The sequence below is a fragment of the Cupressus sempervirens genome, chromosome 1 (assembly GCF_028749045.1).
Source record: "Cupressus sempervirens isolate cs-2001-9-10 chromosome 1, ASM2874904v1, whole genome shotgun sequence".
In the NCBI taxonomy this organism is placed as follows: Eukaryota; Viridiplantae; Streptophyta; class Pinopsida; order Cupressales; family Cupressaceae; genus Cupressus; species Cupressus sempervirens.
In genome coordinates this window covers 496,567,555-496,593,654 of record NC_143118.1, presented here as the reverse complement: position 1 = coordinate 496,593,654, position 26,100 = coordinate 496,567,555, and the positions used below count along the sequence as shown (strand labels likewise).

General features: G+C 34.5%; 1 pseudogene; it reads right to left on the bottom strand.

Annotated features, from left to right (window-relative positions):
* On the bottom strand, window positions 1-26,100 carry LOC149578411 (polyadenylate-binding protein 2-like; annotated as a pseudogene).

Here is a 26,100-nt window from a genome sequence, read left to right as displayed (position 1 = left end):
CTATTGATGGACATTGAACACCTTTATAGTGACAATCAAGTAGCAGAGTATACTTTTACAAAAAATGTTTTGTCCTTGTTGGCTCTGCCTCTATAATTGAAATGGTAGCATACAATTTTTGCATCTGTGTCATTCTAGGGCAATTTCTAAGTAGCAACTATTGTTGATAACCAAAACCTGTGGGCTGTAAGGAAATACAAGAATTAGGGGATTTCTAGCCAAAGTAACTCCCTATGAATCAAAATTAAAGTACTACACATCCCTTTTACCAACTTGTGGAGGAATCAGGCCATGAGGACCCTAACCATAGAACAATTATTGTGAGGCGAGCCTTGGAGCACTAGGATGATATGGTGATAAAATAGTTGGTATTGCAGGAGTATCTCCAATAGGATCTCTCATCTAAGAAAATTGAGCCTGGCATGACAACAAATCAAGCATTTACATTGTTTGCAAGCACTTGAATCTTCTGTGCATCTAGCAAATCAATATGGGCATCTTGAATTTTCTACCACAAGAACTCTACATATCTGTAGTCTTGACCTTTTCTCTAGTTTTCATTGAGCTAATGCAACATAAAGAGATTTTCTTCTAGTCATCTTTCCACTCTCTCAACAACCTATAATTCATGAAAAATACATCACATTCAAAACCATGCCATGCTCCAATGGATAGCAAATAGGAAAGTCTGGTTAGATGCTATGAATTCAAACAAAACATCTAACATGATAATAAATAACATCTTACAATACGCATGGCTTCTTTTGGAGAAGAAAAAGCCACAAACCTGGATCCCATGCTCTAACCTTGGGGGTCCCTCATAACTTAAAAATAGTGGCATGATGTTAAGAAATTAAATACACAAATAAGTAGAATATTTTTCCATGAGAAGCTATGGGAGTTGAATTTAACCACAATGTAACACACAAGAAAATAATAAAATTAGTAGAACCTTAACAACATCATAGTCATGAGAAGACATACCTTGCAAGATGTTATGGTGCCAAATTATGAAAACAATTCTCTTAACTTTTGCAGATACACATTAGCACCCTGAAAATTTTCTAATTTTGCCTTCCTCTCTTGTTCAAACTTGGTTTACAATTCTACCTCCCTTTCAACCTTTTATGTACCCTTCCAACATACCATTCCTTATCATCATTAATTATTTTTTCATATATACTGTCAATAGCATTAGCTGCATCATCTACATTTTTAAAATTAACAGATCTAAAGCCTTTGGATTTTCCATCCACATCGCTCGTATCAAATGCACTAGTGATGGGGTCAAATTTACTAAATACATTTTTCAAGTCTTCATATGTAGTCATGGAAGACAAGTTTTTCACAAAAAACATTGTTACACTTGGAAGTACCCATTGATCATTCTCTTTCTTTCCATCTCACAAACAAGCCAACATAGACCTACTTGCCATAAGCAACAAGCCATTCAATTTTTCAATGGCACTCTGTACTACCTCTTCTTACTCATACTAGACAAAACCATAACCTTTGAATTGGCCATTATTATCTGCAACCACTTTGTAAGAAAGAATGGTCCCAAAAGTAGATAATGTATCATACAATCCTCTATTATCTATACTTTTGTCAAGATTTTGCAAACAAATAACTTTAAGATTAACACACAAATCTTCAACTATTATGTCATAACAAGGAAAATAAACATAAATTTGTAGTCTAGGTTAAAATTTTGATGTAACATATTCACCTTGATGAAGATGTTTGCAGAGCTACTCTTTTAAATGCTTGGATCATGATGGGAAAATATTATTCTCAATGGCTTACCATTAACATCACTATAAGTCATAATCTCTAGAGCACAACTAGTTGCAAATGCAAAAAATACCTGATTTTATTTAGCATATCATAAATCATAATCAAACTACAAATATCAATGCATTTAAGTGCTCTCAAGGAAAGGAACTTGGTTTTTAATTTTTGGAAATGAATAACATGCAAAAACAAGTGATTAAACATGCTATGGAAACTGCATTGTCAATTACAATAATAAAAATTTAGTAATAGATAACATAAATAAGCTTTGGTTAAGGATCTATAAAATAGTCTTTAGGCCCTTCATAGCAAAGATGTCAATTTAAACCTTAAGAGACATGTGATATATTCAAATTAGGTAAATTACCACATTCATTCCTATGATGCAATACACCTTGATGGAGGAAATCAAGATGCAACTCCTGAGGAATTTAATACATATGATACCTTTGGGCTAGGTATTATGTCTCAAAGTAACTCTTGAAAGGTACCAAATCCTATAGATATTTTATGATTGTTGAATACAAACTCATAGTTTCAACGATGGGCACATGCCAACAAAACCCTTTGTTGGAGTTTTAGGGAATTTCCATTTCTAAATGATGGAAAAGGTAAAACAAGTAGTAAAACTTCCCTTGGTTAAAACATGCACAAATTGATTGACTACTCTAAATATCCAAACCTATTTAGTTGTCAAACTATGCTTTTTATGCACAAACAAGTAGATCCTTTTTAATAGATTTTTTAAAGACTTTTTCCAATTTTTATGATTTTTTAAGAGATTACTAGCTCTCAAGAGGGATTGCATTGGTTTTCCCCCAATTTCTAGTAAGAGATATGAGAACAAAGATGAACGTGTGAGTTGGTGGAGTAGAAGTGGATAGGTGATGCTAGATGAAGCAGTGAATGTGACCATTGAGGAAAGTCTCCTTAAGATTACCCAAGTTAGGGAAAAAGATATATCAATATAAGATTATAGTTTAGTGGTAGGTAGCATTTATGATGATGACTTGATGTCATGACAAGTAAGAAGTCTAAGAGAATGGACATGTCAAGATTCTTTTGATAATGATTTTCCATTTTACCCTCTTTAATTTGATCAAAGAACATGCGATCAATCTAGATAGGATATGTATAGGATAACATGATTTGAATAAAGAATAATGGAGGCTATGTGTGTACAATTTTTGGAGTAAATATATTTGAGGGGTAAGCAAGATCATGATAGGATAGCATGGATGGAAGAATTACACATGGCATTTGTTTGCTAGGTTTTCATTGTGGTACTTGCCCAAGGTGCCACTAGAAGTGGTTTTCACCATAGGACAAATTTATTTCTCTTTACTTTTGCTACCAAGGTGCCTATTTCTAGGTTTTCACCAAAGAACTTTTGTTTTGGATTTTTAAATGTTTGAAAAGTATTTAAGCTTTTTCAATTTGAATAGAGCTCCTATTGGAAGGATAAGTCATGATAAGCCAAGACCATAGAAAGGTATGCTCAAAGATGTTGAAAAGGTAATGGAAGGGAGATAGTAGAAAATGTATATGGAGGATAAGGTTTTACGTTTTGGATGAGATAAATGGGATGGAAGGATAAAAGGTGGGAGGATAGAAAGTGGCAAGATATTGAAAGGGATGCACAAGGTTAGAAGAAAAAGTGGGAAATATCAACATTGGCACACATCTTAAAGGGTAGTGGGATGATGGAAGAAATATGGATGAAATAATTTGAGGTTTATTTTTGTGTGTTCTAGTTGCATTCATCCCCACTTAGAATGCTATCTTCATCCCTTGAGAAGAAATTCACTATACCTTTCATTAGTCTATGACCATAGATCAATATTGAATGCATGATGAACTAGTTCATGAACTTTATCAGTTATTATTCATATTCAAACCATAGTTTGTCTCTATATTTTTGGCATCATTGTGAGGGGAAGGTATTAAATGTGTGAATCTATAGTAATCAAAGTTAGGAACAATGTGTTAGGATGAAAACTTTTGCAATTTCTAGCCTTGCCTAAGTAATTAATCCTAATTTGCGTTGATTAAATCATAAAGCTATATTATTTTAAAGTTTGCAAGTAGATCTTAAAAGTTAGACCTATTTTTTTAAATTTATTTTTAGATTTTTTTGTAGGTAGATTTATTTCTTATTTTATCATTAGCTGTTGTGAGTAATTGGTAAAAAAAATTGAAAATTGAAGAAAAATGTAAAAAATTATGCATTTTTAAGGTAGTTTAAATACATCAATCTTGGGTGCATAATGCTTCAAAAATGCAAAATATAAATGGATTGCAAGAAGAAAAGGGAATTTTCCCTTGAACCCACTAGGGGCTACCATCCCCAAACCCTTGTGTTTAAATTTAAATATACAAGAAGAAATTGGTGGGAAAATTGTGTCTACCAAAGGTGATGTTTTAATACACTCTCTACCTAATGAATGCAATTTATATGATCTTGATCTTCCATACCATGGGTATGTCCAAATTTTATTTCTATGTATGGAAAAGAGCATATAATTGATGAATTTTTAGAACAAAGTGATTTATAAATGACAGTTTAACCATTTTCTATTCTAACAAAGAAGAACACATGGTGAATGAAGTACAAGATCTTTGTAAGCCTCACCATACTAGAGATGGGAGTGAGCACATATTGTTTGTAAGTAGTGAACAATTTCAATTTTTTTTTTAGGAAGATTGAGGTATGAGTTATGATGGTAACATGTATCATCACTCTATTGCATTGCAAAGACTACATGTTTCTTCAAAACATAATTTTCCACCTAATATGCACAATGAATGTAATCATGCATGCTCACAACAACCAATATATCCACCTTATATTCTATCATCTTCATTATTCTCATTTTACCCAAATTCACTTACTATATATCCAATACAACCCTTTCCATTATCCTTATTCAATTCATTTCACCCACAATCCACTCCAATATACCAAGGAAAATTACAATTCCTAGGCAAGCATCACATAATAAGGTTCAAACTACATATACTAATGGCATTTCAATGACCCTTTTTAAATTATCTTAGTGTGCATAAAATTGGTGATATCATGAAAGAATATGATTTTTGTTTGAAAGAGCTAGAGGAAAAATTTGATCAAATTATCAATCATAGATAGATTTCACACGCATAAGGAAATAACACATTATAATTTCATCATTGAAAAGATATATATGTGTGTTGTTATCAATCATTCACTAAAAGATTATCTACTATGTACCTTAATCATTCAAGATTTGTGTATGATACCAAATGATATCTTATAGGATTAATCCTTTAACGATGTTTCAATATTCAGAGATCTTGGGAAGCCTATAACAAAAATGGGTATTCCTTGCACACTTATTGATCTAGATCCAATTGATTAAAAGAGATTGAAGGATTTTAATGCATTGATGACCAAATAAACTATTTTACATATGGATGATTCATCTATTTAATAAGGATCAAAGTAATAATATATACATGTTTCCCATTCTTGGTTTGTGTATCTTAATATGATTATTAATTGATAACAGGTGCTAAATCAATTTATTTATTCCTTGGATAATTTGAATGCCCCATACTTTTGTAATGTGAAATTAATTTGTGAGTACTATATGCTTAAAATGTGAGCATACTTTTATGAGTCGTTATATCCAAGATTGCTCCAGAATGAGGTCTTGAATGGCAGCTCATAGCTCTTTATTCATGGAGTGCAAGAGTTTGTAATGGAGGCCCTTAGTTTGACCTAGTTTGTGCCCATGCAAGTACACCATAAAATGGGAGATTCAAAGATCAAAATATGCATGCAAATGGAGAAGAAAGCTAATCTATATGATAATAATATAAAACAATGCAAGATCTAATCTATCAATGCAAGATCTAATCTATGAAAGCAAGATCTAAGCTAATATGAAAATGCATGGATGAGATATGATAATGGAATCCATGGATGCATGAGAGAAGAAGACAAGAAGATAGAAGTTATCCACAAAAAGCTTTTAGTATTCAAACTCCTTCAAAAATTGCTCTTCAAACTTGTAGCATAACAATAGCATATAGTGTGTGTGTGTAAAATGAAGAGAGGGCTCTCCCTTATAAAAAAGATTGGATGATCAAGATTAAGAGGCAAAAAGATTTAATCAAGGGTGGAGAAAGAATGATCCACGTGAAATAAAGATCCACCAATGAAAAAATAAAAAAATAATTAAATGAAATCCCACTTACAAAATATGTGCATTTAAGTGTAAAGGAATTTTTAATTTTTATTTATTTTATTTCCTCTTGAAGTAGGGATTTATTTAATTAAAAAGGAGCAAGTTCTTTTAATTAAATAAGAAATATTTAATTAAATTAAAAGAGGGGTTTTTCTCTTAATTAATTAAATGTGGATGAATTATTTAATTAAAAGAGAGGTTTTCTTTTAATTAAATGGGGACTTATTTTATTTAATTAAAAGGAAGATTTTCTTTTAATTAAATAAGACTTAGGATAAAATGACCAACCTTATAAAATATTGAAATAATCGAATTTGATCAAGAAAATTGATTTGAATTGATTTAATAAGATATTGCAAACCATTGATTTAGGAAATTGATAAATTGATAAATTGAATAATGGGGTCCATAGTCTAGGTGACCATTTTAGGGTGCATACATTTGCCCCCCTTTGACTAATGTGTGATCAATTTGGGAACATATGTAGTCAAAGAAAGGAATTGAAGTGTGAGGTAGATTCAAGATCACAAAACAACCTAGATGTGTGGTTGATTCAGGAACACATCAAGACAAAGAATACAAATAAATTTTGACTTAAAAAAGTTGAGGATAAAATTGATAAAATTGAATCAAGGATTGAAGTTAATAGGTACTGCCCCCTCGTGATCAAAATCGAAATGAGATAGAAAAGAAACAACAAATTGATAAAATTGATCAAATCAAACTAAAGATAAGGTTATAAATGTAAGATGAAAGATATAAGAATCACAGAACTAAGGTAGATTAAAAAGCATAAAATATTATGCCCCAAAGGTGAATTAGAAGAAAAGATGTGGGGTGAAAGTAAATAGAAGATAGAAATTTGGAAGAGATGGAAAGAATGGAAATAAGAAAGAGAATGCTCCAAAATCAATCAATTGTTTAAGACAGAAAATTTTGATTGAGATCATGAAAGAAAATAAGGAAATGAAGATCAAAATGTGACTATAGTTGATTAAAAGTCCACAAGAAAGATGAAGGAAAAACCCTTTCAAACTCATAATGCAGCCTAAAAATGCAAACTAACATGAAGTCTAATAATGCAAACTACATGAAAATTCAAAGGTGTACTTGCAATAGAACAACCGTAACATAGGATTTTGTATTCATCTTTCATTAGATAATGTAAAGGAACTTATTTCCATCATTGGACCATTATTAATGAATATTGAAAAATCACACAATCATCACTAGTCACAAGCGCAACTCTGAAGATATGAATGTGATTTATATCATATTGGAATGTGGAAAGATTCTAACATAAGCATCAAAGGCATAAAGGTCAAGATGAATTCAATGTTAGCTTACCCAATTTAATGTAGCAAATAAAACATATGCCTCATGCCCCAAGTCCTCTAGCTATGCATCTCAGAGAGACTTATGAACAATGACACTCAACAAAAATCAATAACAACCAGCACACAAAGAAAAGATCATGACATAGCTCAAAAATTAAGTGTTTATGTTTAAAATTTTTAAGTGTGTTAACTGATATTGAGTTCCGAAAATAAGGATCGAATGCTTGCAAACAAGTAAAATTACATGACAAAATTGGGTAAGACCAAATCAATATGTGTTGAAAAACACTCGATGTTAGGGGTTGTATTGGAAAATAAAATTGGGGTGGTGTTGAAGCATGTTTTAAAGACTAACACATCCAAGAGACTAAAGCTAACACAGTTATGCCCCCTAGGAAAAAACCAATTGCAAACCAAGGCAACAAGGACAAGGCATAATGGAGAAAGGCTAAGTGTTGAGGATGCATGTTAAGAAATAGGGGTCCAAAGGCCTCAAGTAGGGCCCATTTCCAAGTTTTCACCACTTGGATTTAAAAAAAAAAGAAGTTTTTCAAGACTTTTTATTATTTTTTTGTATTTTTGCTACTAAGGCGCCTGTTTCTAGGTTTTCACCAAGGCACTTTTTTCTTTTTTCTTTGAAAATTTGAAAATTTTGAATGTTTTTGTATTCTTGGAATATATAATTTTTTTTGGAGATACATCAAAGCACCTATTGCTAGGTTTTCACTAAGATGATCATTTTTTTCAGGGCATTTTCCAAATTTTAGAATTTTCACAATATCTCATTTTTTTGGATTTTTGAATTATATCATTTTTTTGTATTTTTTTAGGATCAATAAATATGTAAAAAGATGCCCCTAGATAGAACAAGCATTATGGATAGAACTTCTTCAGGTGCAAGCCATTAACAGGATCAGGGAGCTGCTCTCCCTCTATTGTAGATAGTAAATAGGCAGTGACCCAAAAGCTGCTATAATAATGTAAGGTCTAAGCCAATTAGGTTCAAATTTACCCTTTTGATCTCTATTCTATTGATTTTTAGGATTTTCACATAGGACAAGATCTCCCACCTAGAATTCTCTAGGGTGAACTTTTTTGTTGAATGCTTTTGACATGCGCTTTTGATAGAACCTCATATGGTCAAGTGATGCTTGACACCTCTCATCTAGAAGTTTTAACTCTTGAAGTCTCATGGTGTGATAATCTTCATTTATAACTAGACCTTTGAGATAAACTCTAAGTGAAGGAATCTCAACCTCTAAAGGTAACATTGCTTCAACATCATATGTAAGGGCAAAAGGAATAGCCCTAGTAAGAGTGGGAATACGCGTTCTATAGGCCCACAAAGCCAAATTTATTTGCAAGTACCAATCTCTACCATTCTTATGAACTATTCTATGCAAGATTTTAAGAATGGTTTTAGTTGATGCTTTTGCTTGACCATTTCCTTGTGGGAAGTAAATAGAGGACCAATGTTGTTTTATCTTGAATTTCTTATAGAGTTTCTTAAGTTCCTTATTTTTAAACTGGCCTCTATTGTCAATGATAATCTCAAAAGGCACTCCATATCTACATATAATATGATTCAAAATAAATAGAGAAACTATCTTGCCCGAGGCAATAGAAAGTGGGACAACTTCTACCCATTTAGTGAAATAATCAGTAGCAATGATAATAAACTTGTGTCCACATGATGAGTTGGGATGAATCTGCCCAACAAGATCAAAGGCCTAGTGTTGAAACAACCAATGAGAAATAGAAGGAATGAGCTCCCTACCCGAAGCATGTACTAGGTTACCATGTTTTTGACACTTTTCACATGACTTTGCAAAAGCTAGTGCACCAATCTACATTGTGGGCCAATAGTACCCCACCCTAAGCAACCTTCAGGCCATGGAAAGACCATTAGAATGTCCCCCATAGATACCCTCATGGATGTCAACTAACACTTGATTAGATTCTTCCTTTTCTAAGCATCTAAGAAGTGTTCCATCTAGACCTATCCTATACAAATCACTAGAGATAAGGGAATGACAAGAGGCATTTTGAATAAGGTTTTTGCATTTAGATCAGTTAAAGGTTTTAGGTATAATTCCATCACGAAGGTATGAGTAAATCGCACTATAACAGGATGAATCACAACCAACAATTATACAAATGACATGATTTTCTTGGGAATCATAGATAGGGTGATGTATCTCTTCCACCAGGAATTCAAACCTTGACTTATGTTGCTCTAATTGAAGAAGTGAAGTAAGTGTAGTCATAACATTAACTGCTTAATTTTTTTCTTGAGGGATTTGTTGAAATGAGACAAATGTGAAGTAGAGTCTCAAGGAATCAACCATTTTCTTATTTTTTGTTAGATAATCATCATTGACTTGGTTGATTATCAGCTGTGAATCTTCATAGATGCATAACTTTATAATTCTCCATTATATGGACATCTTAAGTCCATTTGTTAAAGCTTCATATTCAAAAATGTTGTTCGTACATGGAAATAATAACTTGTAAGATTTAGGAATCGTGTACCCATGAGGAGAAACAAACAACACACCAACTCTTGAATGACTTTGCATAAAGGACCCATCAAAGAACATCTTCCATGTTCTTTCAGTCATATACATGAGGTGCTCATCTGGGAAATCAACTTGACTATATAGGTGCATAATCTTGTAGTAAGAACTTAGTGTAGGTTTCTTTTTCTTGTGATGATAAAGACTGAGCCAAATGTACCATTTGTAGAGCTTCATTCATACCCAAATTGACTACTTGTGTTGGTTCAATAAGAACTAAAGATCTATCTTGAAAATAGCTAGGGAGACAATTAAGTACCTCATCCTTAGGTGCCTCAGAGAGGTTTTCACCCTTGGATATTGTAATCACCTAAAAATGGTCATCTAGACTATTAGCCCCCTTTTCAACATTTTGGCTAAATTAATTTAATCATTTACCTAGACCAAATTGCTAATAATCAATTCATTTGATTATAACCTATAGTTTGACTATGCTATCCTAAGTTCATTATTTGATTAAAAGAACATGTCCATTTTTTATTAAATAAAACACCCCATTCTTCTAACCCACTTAAAGTGCACACATAAAGTCCTTTTTCTATTTTGCAATTAAAAGAAAAGGCTTTGTGACTTTTGTCTTATATGACAAGTCAACTTATATTCTATTGGCTGACTTGTGTGTGCACATGGATCACTCCTCTTTTCAAATTCCACCGTTGATCATCCACCATCTTCATCTTGATCTCTACCGCCCATACAACTTTAAAAGGGAGAGAGCTTTCCCCCTCAAATCATCAATCCTCATTTTGAATATTGTTATGCTGTAGGTTTTCTAACAAGTTTCTTTGGAGCTTTGTGGAGAACTTCTCTTTCTTGTCTACATTCTCTCATCCATGACATTTTAGCTTAGCTTAGCTTTCATTTTTACATGTAGCTTAATCTCACATAGCTTAATAATGGTATTGTAACACTCTCATCCATGCTTAGAATAGTTGCATTTTGCATTCTCATCTTAGCTTAGTTTCCATACTTGCATTGCGTTCTTGAGGAACTCCTTGGGACATTTGCATTCTTGCATCTTGTCTTTAAAACCTCCCATTGCATGGTTTACTAGCAAGAAGAGTATCTCTAAGGCTCATCTGAGAGCCCTTGAACTTGAAATACACTCTCTTGCACTCCGTGGATAGGGAGCTCTAAGCTGGCATCCAAGCATTCCGAAGTCATGGAATCATTTGGATAGAAGGGTTTAGAGTGGGACAATTTCGAGTGTACATTTTTGGCGCCCACCGTGGGGCTTGAATCAAGTTTCTAGCTCCATTTGCTTTTATTTTTCATCTCTAATTTTTTACAGTAGCATATTGGATCTAATCAAGTGCTTTTGTAGAATTATCACTTTGGTTTTAAGGCCAACCCATAAATAGATTGGTTTGAAGGCCAAAAACTTAGTTGGTTTAAAGATTTGATCATATCTTTTAAACCGCTTGGAGTTTGGTTCTAATTTTTTTTTTGCAGGTTGGGTATGTGTTCAAAATGTCTCAATCTAAATTTCAGAGCATTTTGACATGATTTTTGGGAGTTATAATTTTTTCTTTATTTTTCATAAAAAGTCGTTTCTGATTGTAAATTAGTGCATTTTTCAAAAAAATTACATTTTCAAAATTTTTTTCGAATTCTAAGAGGGGTATTCTCTTTGTGTTTTGACTTTTTAGGTCGTATTAGGGATCAAAAACCTGATTTGATAAATTTGGCCTGTTTTAACAAAATCGGTCTCTAGGGAACAAATGACGAGATTTTTTTGAATTTCTTGCATTTTTGAAAAGCTCTCTGATTTTTAGTAGGGGTCTTTTCTTTTTATTTTTGTTTTTGGATCTGAAATAATAGAAAAAAGTATAATCTTGTTGACTAGATAAAAAATAAAGAGTAAAAATGAGAGCATTTGTGATTAGTTTGCCCTTTCTTTGCATACACTTGATTGGAAGATAACTTGGATATTTGAGGCAACTAACCATTTTTTATTTTAATTTTTTATGTTATTTCACACTAACTTGTGGTGCTAATTGTAATCACCTAAAAATGGTCATCTACACTATTAGCTCCCTTCTCAGCATTTCGACTAAATTAATTTAATAATTTACCTAGACCAAATTGCTAATAATCAATTTATTTGATTATAACCTATAGTTTGACTATGCTATCCTAAGTTCATTATTTGATTAAAAGAACATGTACCCTTTTAATTAAATAAAAGACCCCATTCTTCTAACCCACTTAAAGTGCACACATAAAGTCCTTTTTCTATTTTTGCAATTAAAAGAAAAGGCTTTGTGACTTTTGTCTTATATGACAAGTCAACTTATATTCTATTGGTTGATTTGTGTGTGCACATGGATTACTCCTCTTTTCAAATTCTACCGTTGATCATCCACCATCTTCATCTTGATCTCTACCATTCATACAACTTTAAAAGGGAGAGAGCTTTCCCCCTCAATCATCATTTGAATATTGTTATGCTGCAGGTTTTTTAACAGGTTTCTTTGGAGCTTTGTGGAGAACTTCTCTTTCTTGTCTACATTCTCTCATCCATGGCATTCTAGCTTAGCTTAGCTTTCATTTTTACATGTAGCTTAAATCATATAATCTAATAGTTGGATTGCAATACTCTCATACATGCTTAGCATAGCTAACTTTACATTTCATTCTAGCTTAATCTTCATTTGCATTGCATCTTTGAGGAACTCCTTGGGACATTTGCATTCTTGCATCTTGTCTTTAGAACCTCCCATTGCATGGTTTACTAGCAAGAAGAGTATCTCTAAAGCTCATCTGAGAGCTTTCTTATTCTTGAAATATACTCTCTTGCACTCTGTGGATAGGGAGCTCTAAGTCGGCATCCAAGCATTCCGAACTCATGGAATCGTTTGGATAGAAGGGTTTAGAGTGGGACACTTTTGAGTGTACATTTTTGGTGCCCACCGTGGGGCTTGAATCAAGTTTCTAGCTCCATTTGCTTTTATTTTTCATCTTTGGTTTTTTACAGCAGCATATTGGATCTAATCAAGTGCTTTTGTAGAATTATCACTCGGGTTTTAAGGCCAATCCATAAGTAGATTGGTTTGAAGGCCAAAAATCTAGTTGGTTTAAAGATTTGATCATATCTTTTAAACCACTTGGAGCTTGGTTCTAAAATTTTTGTTACAAGTTTAGTATGTGGCCAACATGTTGCAGACCAATTTTTAGAGCATTTTGATGTGATTTGCACGAGTTATGATTTTTCTTTATTTATCATAAAAAGCCATTTCTAATCGCAAATCAGCACATTTTTCAGAAACAATTACATTTTCAGAAATTTTTTTGAATTCTAAGGGGGGTAATTTCTTTGTGTTTTGATTTTTGAGGTCATATTAAGGATCAAAAACATGATTTGATAAATTTAGCCTGTTTTGACAAAATGGGTCTTTAGGGCACAAATGAGGAATTTTTTTTGAATTTCTTGCATTTTTAGAAAGCTCTCTGATTTTTAGTAGGGGTATGTTCTTTGAATTTTTCTTTGTAGATCTAAAATAATAGCAAACAAGTCCAATCTTGTTGACTAGGTCAAAATCAAAGAGTAAAAATGAGAGCATTTGTGATTAACTTGCACTTTCTTTGCATGCACTTGGTTGGAAGATAACTTGGATTTTTGAGTCAACTAACCACTTTTTATTGCAGCATTTCATGTTATTTTACACTAACTTGTGGTGCTAACAAGTTGTGATTGCAAGTTGCCATCCTTATGAAAAAAATTGAGACATTGCATAAAAAGAACGCATGTCAAAGCTTCAAATGTGCAAGGGCTACTAACATTGTTTGCAGAGCTGCCCAAAGCATAAAAACCCAAACTTGCTTGATTTTTTTTTTCATGTGTGGCATTGAATAATTGTTCATTTTTATAGGCACATAAAATTTGTGATTAAAGTCTTTTGGTAATAGGAGAGTATGCTCTTCACCCTCATGGTGAATCAGAAATCTTGACTTGCCATTTGGTTTCAAAAGCAAGGGGTAACTGAATCTTCTTGGCGCGTTTGGGAGAAAATGATTGGAATAGGAGAGTATGCTCTTCACCCTTGTGGTGAACCAGAAATCTTGACTTCTGAATGTTGATCCACTTTTTGTAGTTAGAATTCTTTAGAGGGCCTGCTCTCGGACAACCTGAGAGGAATGACCCAAGTGGGGACAAGTAGATTACCCAACTCTTCCAACCCACTATAAACTCAAGGCTATCAAGGACACAAAACTTTGGTAGACGTAGTGTTTGTCTTTGCCTAGTGTGATCGCTTATGAAATTTTGACCATAGGGAGATCACTAGGCAAGAATGCTTAAGGTACTCTTGTGGTCGCAAGATCGGTTACTCATCGCAAGGTGAGGTGTCTCGTAATTGGGAGCAAGAGGAACACTATGAATGGAAGCCCTATCTAAACACCCTAAGTTAGTAACTACCCTTTTTAGCCGCTCAACTTTTTGGTGCAAGGATTGATCCTAGTGGATTACCCGGATCACCCCAAGATTTACACTCACCATATGTGTTTCCTTGGTTGTGCTTATGGCACTTCCATGACAAAGCCAATATCTCTTGTGAGAAACCACTTGGTGTGAGGCAAAGGAGCATCGAGTGTGGGCCAAGTTGTTGAGTAATGAACCATGACATTTAGGTAGATATTGCTTAATGTGTTCTTGAATGTGCTAGACCTGTGAAAATATTTAGAACATACACATGATGATAGTTATACAGCTTTCTTTTAAGACCTCACATATGCTTCTATCATGCAAGGTTGCTCTGTCCCTTGCTTGATTGTTTGAAGACTACTCCATGTGTCACTATCTTGCTTGGAAAGAAATTGCTTTTGAAAATCAAACTTGCTATGCTATCAACTATTGTCAAACTTTGTCAACCAAGTCAAAACATCAAATGCAAACATTTTCTTGTGTTACTTACTAAGGGGGGTTTCATAATTTGGCTATGATTTTTTATGTCTCTAGTGCTTAAACATGCTTAAAGTGGCTCTTTGGTCTTAGTGCTCTTGGTCTTTTAGTCTTCATGTTCTATGCATGCTTGCTATTTATCCTTTTGCTAAAATGGTTAACTTGATTTCTTGAGTACACTCTTGGGTTGGGAAAGTTGTTCACTTATCACCCTGCTTGCTCTATTTATTTGGCTATTTGGGCATCTTGCCTAGCTATTGACTTGAGTCATTCATGTCGTAAGTTTCTTGGACATATTGTTTGACAAGTTGTGAACACTCTACTTCCTATAGTTTCAACATCAAGTTATCTTCTAGGCTCCTTTATGCTTGGCTTTGCATCTAAAACTATGGCATTCAAAGCTTGTGCTATCAAATCTTGGCCAAATCTAGATGATCATGATATCCTCCATGCTGCTAAAGAGTTTCAAGATCTATATGCGCAATACAAAGAACTAGAAGAGACAAATGATCTTTCTTACCTTCATCTCTCTAAGCGCATGACAAAAATGAAGTCTAAACTTGAGAAAAGGTTAGAGGAGAAAATTAAATCATTACATGAATCCTCTTTAAGGTCTTTATATGCATGTGAGTCACCTTCTTTGAGGTCGTCCTCTTCTTCTAGGTCTATATGCTTTACTTCAAGACATCAAATGTCTTCATCTTCTAGATCTAAAGACCTCTTTAGAGAACAAGCAAGTGATACCTCCTTTGAGCCTATGCTAAAATTTCATGATGGACCTATCTTTGACCAAGATAATGATGAAGACATGGATGCATACCATTCACTTGAAAAACAACAAAAGGACTCTAGACATACTTCTAATAGAACTTTTGCTCCCTTGGGAGATTCTTATGATGACACTTTGCAAAAACTTCTTGGTAATAAGATCATCATGTTACCTAAGTCTAGCTCATATGGAAACCCATTCTTGGATATCTATTGTGCTTATCATCAACATAATGAGCATAGTACTTCATATTGCATTGAGCTAAAACATAAAATCCAAGATCTTATTGATAATGGAATTATTGATATCTTTAATGATTCATGTGATGAGGATATTTTTCTTGAGAAAGATCATATTAATGAACCTATGTCTAGTGATGGTTTCCTTGATAGCTCCACTTCTTCCAACATTCATGCATCTCCTAACACTTCAAAGCTTTCCAACATGCCTCCATCATATAAAGAACCTAATGCTTTCCACATAGACTACATGTATCCTCAAGGGCTACCTCTAAAAGAAACTCAAGCTAACCTTCACTTGGCTGCAAACCTTTTCCATGCTACTAATCCTAAACATCCTCAACCTTCATGCACTACTATGCCTAATCCAAGCACTACTCTATTCACTCTTCATTCTCCCTTGTCCTTAGAAGTGGCTCCATGTCAAGAGGACTCTCAAAAAGAAAAAGCTATAAATGTCAAGAAAGATCAAGATCAAGAACCCGTTCATCTCTTTCAAGATTTTTCCCCTCCATATCCTATATCTTGTCCACCTCCTAAGTATGATGAAGATAGCACTTCCATTATCTCCCTTGAGCTTACTGAAAATTATGAGAAAAATTCTCTTCATATGCTATCCAAAGCTAATTGTCAAGATCAAAGCATCCCCTCATGTTCTACTTCTCCACATCCACTTCACAATTGTGCTCAAGCTTCAAGTGCTTCTATTAAAATTGTTGTTCCTATCAAAGGTACTCATGAGTCTATTGATGGCTTTGACCCTGTTTCTCACTCTAAAGATGTTGATATCCCTTCCCACTATCCCTTTGCATCTTCTAAATCTATCCTTGGTCCTTATCCATCTAAGCTAAAGCATTCAAACCTTCCATCCATATTGGGGCCTTATGTTCCTACATCTCCTACATTCACTCCTAGCTCATTCCCTAGCTCTCCTATAATGCCTCAAGATCAACAAAGACACTCATCCTTGATGACTTTTCACCCATCTATACATCTAAACCAGCCATATCATCCTTATTCATCCACAAATCCCAAGTCCTTTGGAAGTGAGAATAAACATAAGAATCCATTGACAAATGAAGATCACTATGTCCCACCTAATCGACATGTGAATGCTAAGAAGGAAAATGCACAAAAGAGACCGCAAAGGTCCACTATTAAGAGAGATAAATCAAAGAAAATAAGGGTTCCTAAACCCATTATTGAAGAAATGTGTTTTGAAGTATCTAAAGGAAAATCTAATGCTATATGGATTCCCAAGTCTCTTTTAAAAGACTTGAATATTGAAAATACTTCAAAGTTGACATTCAAGCTTCCAAAGGCTTCCATTCTATCTTCTTCCAAAAATCTTCCTAAAAATATTCCAAAGCCTTCCACTCGACTTTTTTCCAAATCTCTTCTACCAGCTCATACATCTAAACCTCAAGCTATTTCATCCACAATTCTTCCATCATTTCAATACCCTTCAAGGTGTGTGTCAATGTTGATCTTGTCCAATATTTCAACTACCCTCATGAAATCCTCTAAAGCTTACACTAACTTTCTACACATGAACTATTATCCTCCATATACTCTTCCTACCACCATTTCGCTTTCATCACCCTATCAACATCTTTGAGCATACCTTCCTATGGTCTTGGCTTATCATGACTTATCTTTTCTATAGGAGCATTATCTACATTCAAATAGCTTCAGCTCTTTCTAAAAATTCAAAAAAAAGAAGAAGAAAAAATAGAAAAAATGAAAAAAATGAAAATGTGCCTTAGTGAAAACCACATCTTGTAGCACCTTGGTAGAAAAAGTAAAGAGTCCTATGGTGAAAACTACTTCTTGTGCACCTTAGATAAGTACCATGATGAAAACTTGGCAAACAGGCATCATGTGTAATTCTTCCATCATCCATCTATCCCCTCTTCTCTCTTTGATCTTGACAATTTTGAGCTATCTTTGCATATTGGCTATCTTATCCACCATATTTTCTATTGTGCTCTCCCATTCACTCATAGCCTCTATCTTGAGCTTTATTCTTATTGCTCTATCCCATTGCTATACTATCTAGTTGACCCCTTGGTCTTGATCATAATAAATGAAACATGGTTCTCATAGGTCTCTTGACATGGCTACTCTTTTGGACTACACACTTCATGCTATCTCACTCGTTGGCTTCATTGCTTATCCTACATGTTATCTTTCTCATTACTTCCATTGCTTATCCAAAATATGCTTCATATGACTATTTCACCTCTTTCCCTAGCTTTGGTACTCTTGAGGAGTCAGTCCTTGAGGATCACTTTCACTTGCTTCATACTCTTTTTTCATCCATCTTTGCTTATCCACTGGCTCGTTGCTCCATCATATCCTATACCTTCCTAGACATTGGGAGAAAATGATGTGATCTTGCTTGAGAACTAGCGATATCTAAAACCTTCTAAAAAATCCTAAAAATTAGAAAATGTCCTGAAAAAATGATCATCTTAGTGAAAACCTAGCAATAGGTGATTTGATGTATCACCAAAAAAATAAAAAAAATGCAAAAATACAAAAAAATTGAAAAAGTCCTAAAAAAATCTATCAACTGGTGAAAACCTGGAAACAGGCGCTACTTGAAACCCTTGCACCTATGTCTATCAGTCTCAATCACTCATTTCACTACACATTTCCTGGCTTGGAATTGTTTCTTGTCCTTGTCTCGGGGGCATAGCTACTTAACCTATTGAGGTATTCTTGTGCATTAGGGTTTCTTTGACAACTCACAAAATAGTGTTTCTCAACACTTCCCCCACCTTGACATCAAGTGTTTTTCAACACTTTTCAGATAGTTTACCTACAGTCTTCGATGTCACAATATTTCTCACTATCAAAATCAAGTCTTGAGGAAATGGCCAAGTGACTTACACACATGCACTTTAAACACTTAAACGACTGAGTTATGCTAACCTTTATCTACTTTGTGTGCTATCTATGACAATTTCTTTGCCATGTGTTCCCTCCCTAATAGTCTTTCGAGGATGTCATTGACTAGAAGACTGGGGGCATGGGACATATTTTCTTGATTTCTGCTTGTGGGTATACTTTTGTTTTTCTATAGTGTTGTAAGCATTTAGGCTGGTCCTATTCAACACGTTGACTTACAAATGTATCATCCTTGACTGTTTTACAAGACCGCATTCAGGGTTTATCCTGGCGCTTATGCCTTGATACAGGTGTAATCTTGCTAAATTAAACTTAGGGAATCTAATCATGTAGTTATCTTGACTTACATGTCTCTGATGCTTAGATTGGATTTCCACATACCTATCTAATATCGATCATATTCATATCCTCATAGTTATACTAGTGATGGTTGTATGATCTCATGATGTCCCTAATAAATGCTCAATGATGAAATTAAGAGTCTAAATGTTATGCAGTTCTTACTGGTAAACCACTTTGCATATTAGCTTGCATTTTAGGTTCATTTTCTAGCTTAGTCTTGCATTCTTGCATATGGGGAGAGCTCTCTCTTCATCTTTTTGTGGACATATCAGCTAACTCCTTTCATATATTTCTTTACTTTCTTCTTGTTCATGTCTTTTCACCTTCTTAATCTTTTGCTTCATCTCTTTTCTATCTTATCATCACATTATATAAAGTTTTGACCTCTTAACTAATTTCGACATCTTGGATTCATTTTCGGGATCGAAATCCAAATTCGAGTTCATCTTGATGGTCAAAATTGTCTTTTAAAATTCTACTTTCTTCTGAGCAGTTAGCTAACCTTTTGAGGTCTAATCTCTGAATCATCACTAGGGCATCTTCATTTCTTCATGTCTTCATGATTTCCATACTTCATATCTACTTAAATTCACTATTTCATGTCTAAAATCACTTTTCTACTCATTTCGACCTAATTTTTATGCTATATCCTTTAAGGTCAACTCTAGTCAAACTAGGGCATTTTATGAGTTTCTTATAGTCATTCTTGGGTTCTAATCATCTATCTGTCATCTTGGACATTGCTATATTCTATTTTTCTCATGTCTAGCCAGTTTTTGCATCCCCTTACCTCATTTCAATTTTGATCCCGAGAGGGTAGAAATACTCTATCACTACTTGCTACAACTATCTACTTCTTTGGAGCACTTTGATCTTTTCACTTGCTCTTGATCTATCTACTTTGCTAGGTGTTAGTATTCTTCTTGAATTCTAACATCATCTCTATCCTAGTGTTTAGTACTACTGCTATCAGACTATACATTTAGGATTTGCTATCTCTTTCTGAATTTCATTTTTTGAAATCAGATATCTATTTCTATTGCTACCTACTTAACTTCTATTTTCTTTGACATAATGTGTTCCCAGATCGATCACACATTAGTCAAAGAGGGGAAATGTAATCACCTAAAAATGGTCATCTAGACTATTAGCTCCCTTCTTAGCATTTCGGCTAAATTAATTTAATCATTTACCTAGACCAAATTGCTAATAATCAATTTATTTGATTATAACCTATAGTTTGACTACGCTATCCTAAGTTCATTATTTGATTAAAAGAACATGTCCCCTTTTAATTAAATAAAAGATCCCATTCTTCTAACCCACTTAAAGTGCACACATAAAGTCCTTTTTCTATTTTTGCAATTAAAAGAAAAGGCTTTGTGACTTTTGTCTTATATGACAAGTCAACTTATATTGTATTGGTTGATTTGTGTGTGCACATGGATCACTCCTCTTTTCAAATTCTACCGTTGATCATCCACCATCTTCATTTTGATCTCTATTGTCCGTACAACTTTAAAAGGGAGAGAGCTTTCCCCCTCAATCATCATTTGAATATTGTTATGCTGCAGGTTTTCTAACAGATTTCTTTGGAGCTTTGTGGAGAACTTCTCTTTCCTGTTTACATTCTCTCATCCATGGCATTCTAGCTTAGCTTAGCTTTCATTTTTACATGTAGCTTAAATCATATATTCTAATAGTTGGATTGCAATACTCTCATACATGCTTAGCATAGCTACACTTTACATTTCATTCTAGCTTAATCTTCATTTGCATTGCATCTTTGAGGAACTCCTTGGGACATTTGCATTCTTGCATCTTGTCTTTGGAACCTCCCATTGCATGGTTTACTAGCAAGAAGAGTATCTCTAAGGCTCATCTGAGAGCTTTCTTATTCTTGAAATATACTCTCTTGCACTCTGTGGATAGGGAGCTCTAAGTCGACATCCAAGCATTTCGAACTCATGGAATCGTTTGGATAGAAGGGTTTAGAGTGGGACACTTTCGAGTGTACACTAACAAGTTGTCATTGCAGGTTGCCATCCTTGTGAAAAAAATTGAAACATTGCATAAAAAGAGCTCATGTCAAAGCTTAAAATGCACAAGGGCTACTAACAATTGTTTGCAGGGCTGCCCAACGCATAAAAACCAAATTTTACTTGTTCTTTACTTCTACATGTGTGGCATATACTAGTTATTTATTTTTAGGCACATTAAAACTTGTGATTGGAGTCTTTTGGTAATAGGAGAGTATGCTCTTCACCCTTGTGGTAAATCAGAAATCTTGACTTGCCATTTGGTTTCAAAAGCAAGGGGTAACTGAATCTTCCTGGTGTGTTTGGGAGAAAATGATTGGAATAGGAGAGTATGCTCTTCACCCTTGTGGTGAATCAGAAATCTTGACTTCCAAAAGTTGATCCACTCTTTGTGTAGTTAGAATCCTATAGAGGGCCTACTCTTGGACAACCTAAGAGGAACGACCCAAGTGGGGACAAGTAGATTACCTGGCTCTTCCAACCCACTATAAACTCAAGGCTATCAAGGACACAAAACTTTGGTAGACGTAGTGTTTGTCTTCACCTAGTGTGATCTCTTATAAGATTTCGACCATAGGGAGATCACTAGGCAAGAATGCTTAAGGTACTCTTGTGGTCGCGAGATCGGTTACTCATCGCAAGGTGAGGTGTCCCATAATTGGGAGCAAGAGGAACACTATGAACAGAAGCCCTATCTAAACACTCTAAGTTAGTAACTACCTTTTTTAGCCGCTCAACTTCTTGGTGCAAGGATCAATCCTAGTGGACTACCCGGATCACCCCAAGATTTTACACTCACCATCTGTGTTCCCTTGGTTATGCTTATGGCATTTCCATGACAAAGCCAATATCTCTTGTGGGAAACCACTTGGTGTGAGGCAAAGGAGCATCAAGCGTGGGCCAAGTTGTTGAGTAATGAACCATGTCCTTTAGGTAGATATTGCTTGATGTGTTCTCGAATGTGGTATACTTGTGAAAATCTTTTGAACATACACATGACGATAATTCTAGGGAATTCTTTTGAGACCTCAGATATGCTTGTATCATGCAAGGTTGCTTTGTCCCTTGCTTGATTGTTGGAAGACTACTCCATGTGTCACTATCTTGCTTGGAAAGAAATTGCTTTTGAACATCAAACTTGCTATGCTATCAACTATTGTCAAACTTTGTCAACCAAGTCAAAACATCAAATGCAAACATTTTCTTATGTTGCTTGCTAAGGGGAGTCTCATCATTTGATTTTTATTTTTTATGTCTCTAGTTCTTGAACATGCTTAAAGTGACTATTTGGTCTTGGCGCTCTTGGTCTTTCTATCTTCATGGTCTATGTCCACTTGCTAGTTATATTTTTGCTGCAATGGTTGCCTTGATTTCTTGAGTACACTCTTGGGTTGGAGAGTTGTTCACTTGTCACCCTGCTTGCTCTATCTATTTGGCTATTTGGGCATCTTGCCTAGCTATTGACTTGAGTCATTCATGTCGTAAGTTTCTTGGACATATTGTTTGACAAGTCACTTTAATCTCTCTCTACTATCTTGGCAAGTAAACACTCTACCTCCTATAGTTTCAACATCAAGTTATCTTCTAGGCTCTTTTATGCTTGGCTTTGCATCTAAAACTATGGTATCTAAACCTTGTGCTACCAAACTTCAACCAAATCTAGATGATCATGATATCCTCCATGTCACTAAAGAGTTTCAAGATCTATATGCACAATATAAAGAACTAGAAGAGACAAATGATCTTTCTTACCTTCATCTCTCTAAGCGCATGATAGAAATGAAGTCTAAACTTGAGAAAAGGTTAGAGGAGAAAATTGCATCATTACATGAATCTTCCTTAAGGTGTTTACATGCATGTGAGTCACCTTCTTTGAGGTCATCCTCTTCTTCTAGGTCTACAAGCTCTACTTCAAGACATCAAATGTCTTCATCTTCTAGATCTAAAGACCTCTTTAGAGGACAAGCAAGTGATACCTCCTTTGAGCCTATGCTAAAATTTCATGATGAACCTATCTTTTACCAAGCTAATGATGAAGACATTGATGCATACCATTCACTTGAGAAACAACAAAAAGACTCTAGACATACTTCTAATAGAACTTTTTCTCCCTTGGAAGATTCTTATGATGACACATTGCAAAAACTTCTTGGCAATAAGATTATCATGTTACCTAAGTCTAGCTCATATGGAAATCCATTCTTGGATATCTATTGTGCTTATCATCGACATAATGAGCATAGTACTTCAAATTGCATTGAGCTAAAACATAAAATCCAAGATCTTATTGATAATGGAATTATTGATACCTCTAATGACTCATGTGATGAGGATACTTCTCTTGAGCAAGATTACGTTGATGAACCTATGTCTAGTAGTGGCTCCATTACATCTTCCACTTCTTCCAACACTCGAGCATCTCCCAACACTTCAAAGCTTTCCAACATGCCTCTATCAAAAAAGGAATCTAATGATTTCCACATTGACTATGTGTACCCTCAAGGGCTACCTCTAAAAGAAACTCAAGCTAACTTTCACTTGGCTGTAAACCTTTTCCATACTACTAATCCTAAACATCCTCAATTTTCATGCACTACTATGCCTAATCCAAGCACTACTCCATTCACTCTTCATTCTCCCTTGTCCTTAGAAGTGGCTCCATGTCAAGAGGACTCTCAAAAAGAAAAAGCTATAAATGTCAAGAAAGATCAAGATCAAGAACCCGTTCATCTCTTTCAATATTTTCCCCCTCCATATCCTATATCTTGTCCACCCCCCAAGTATGATGAAGATACCACTTCCATTATCTCCCTTGAGCTTACTGAAAATTATGAGAAAAGTTCTCTTCATATGCTATCCAAATCTACTTGTCAAGATCAAAGCATCGCCTCATGTTCTACTTCTCCACATCCACTTCAAAGTTGTGCTCAAGCTTCAAGTGGTCCTATTAAAAATGTTGCTCCTATCAAAGCTACTCATGAGTCTATTGATTTCTTTGACCATGTTGCTCACTCTAAAGATGCTGATATTCCTTTTCACTATCCCTTTGCATCTTCTAAATCTATCCTTGGTCCTTATCCATCTAAGCTAAAGCATTCAAACCTTCCATCCATTTTGGGGTCTTATGTTCCTCCATCTCCTACATTCACTCCTAGCTCATTCCCTAGCTCTCCTATAATACCTCAAGATCAACAAAGACACTCATCCTTGATGACTTTTCACCCATCTATACATCTAAACCAGTCATATCATCCTTATTCATCCACAAATCCCAATTCCTTTGGAAGTGAGAATAAACATAAGAAACCATTCAAAAAGAAAGATCACTATGTCCCATCTAGTCAACATGTGAAGTGAATGCTAAGAAGGAGAATGCACAAAAGAGACCGCAAAGGTCCACTACTCAAAGAGCTAAACCAAAGAAAATATGAGTTCCTAAATCCATCATTATACAAAGGCACTCTCAAGCACCCAAAGAACGAGGAAAATCTAAAGCTATGTGGATTCCCAAGTGTCTTTTAAAAGACTTGAAATTTGAAAATATTTCAAAGTTGACATTCAAGCTTCCAAAGGCTTCCATTCCATCTTCTTCCAAAAATCTTCCTAAAAATATTCCAAAGCCTTCCACTCCACTTTTTTCCAAATCTTTTCTACCACCTCATACATCTAAATCTCAAGCTACTTCATCCATGATTCCTCCATTGTTCCAATACCCTTCAAGGTGTGTGTCAATGTTGATCTTGTCCAATATTTTAGCTACCCACATGAAATCTTCTAAAGCTTACACCTCGTTTCTATACATGAACTCTTATCCTCCATATATTTTTCCTACTACCATTTCTCTTTTGTTAGTAAACAGTTTTGTCCTTCCAAAATTAAATACAAAGAATAACTCAAGATGCTCAAATAGAAGAACAATTGCCACTAACAATTGGAAATACTATCATGAGATTGATAGCTTTCCTCTGAATTGAGAGGTACAACTCCCTCTTAGAAGGATATTCAGAGAATTTAGATGACTGGTTAACATAAAGGTTTTCTAGCATTTACCCATCACTATGGGATAAATACAATTATAAGATTTAAAAGTTGTACAATGAAGAAATAAAATGAACAAATAGCCACAAGACTACCTATCCAGTTTCTCATATCACAGGGAAAGTACAAAGAAACATTATCTTATTTTGCTAAATATGAATGATAATGCAAAACTGCACCTAAAACATGAAAGAAATGACTGTAGAATCATTTTCAATCCAAGAAAACCATATTCAAACTTTAGAATCTGATGTATGAAACTCTCTTTTATTTCAAATGCATAACAAAACAATAACAATATTATTTTATCTCTGTCATTACAATCAAGTTGCAAAAAAATAGAAATAACACTGCTATTCCCCTCCCTATTACAATCATTGCACATAAAATATATTCTCCCTTTCCTATAGCTGTAGAACTGCCGATGAAGAGAAGAACCCCTGCTACATCTGAATCTTGCAATAAATAACATTTTGGATTGTCTTTTGGTTTCCATAACCATTTCTTGAAAAATCAATTTAATTATTCTCAAGAATAATCTTCTTCTTGCCCCTTTGGAATTTTAATAGTTGAGCCACTTTAAAGTTTCATAAATTATAATAAATCTTTTTACCAAATTTAAAAATGAATCCCTTGTGCATTCTTGGACAGATGGCATGTGCTGGTTACAGATTGCAATCATAATTCTATAACTGTCATTAATATACTACTGCACTCAAATAGTCATAACTTTTTATCCGTCAAGAATCTTGAAAAACGGCTTGCAAAGGATTTAGATAACTAGGTTTTCTCAAACATATATGAAATTCAGCTCAATCCAATGATCAGATTAAAAGTTGTGAGCCCCGCAACATGACTATTTTTTTTGACTGTGGCATATCTGTATTTGCTGGTGTGTTGACAGACCTGTATTCGGTCCGTCAT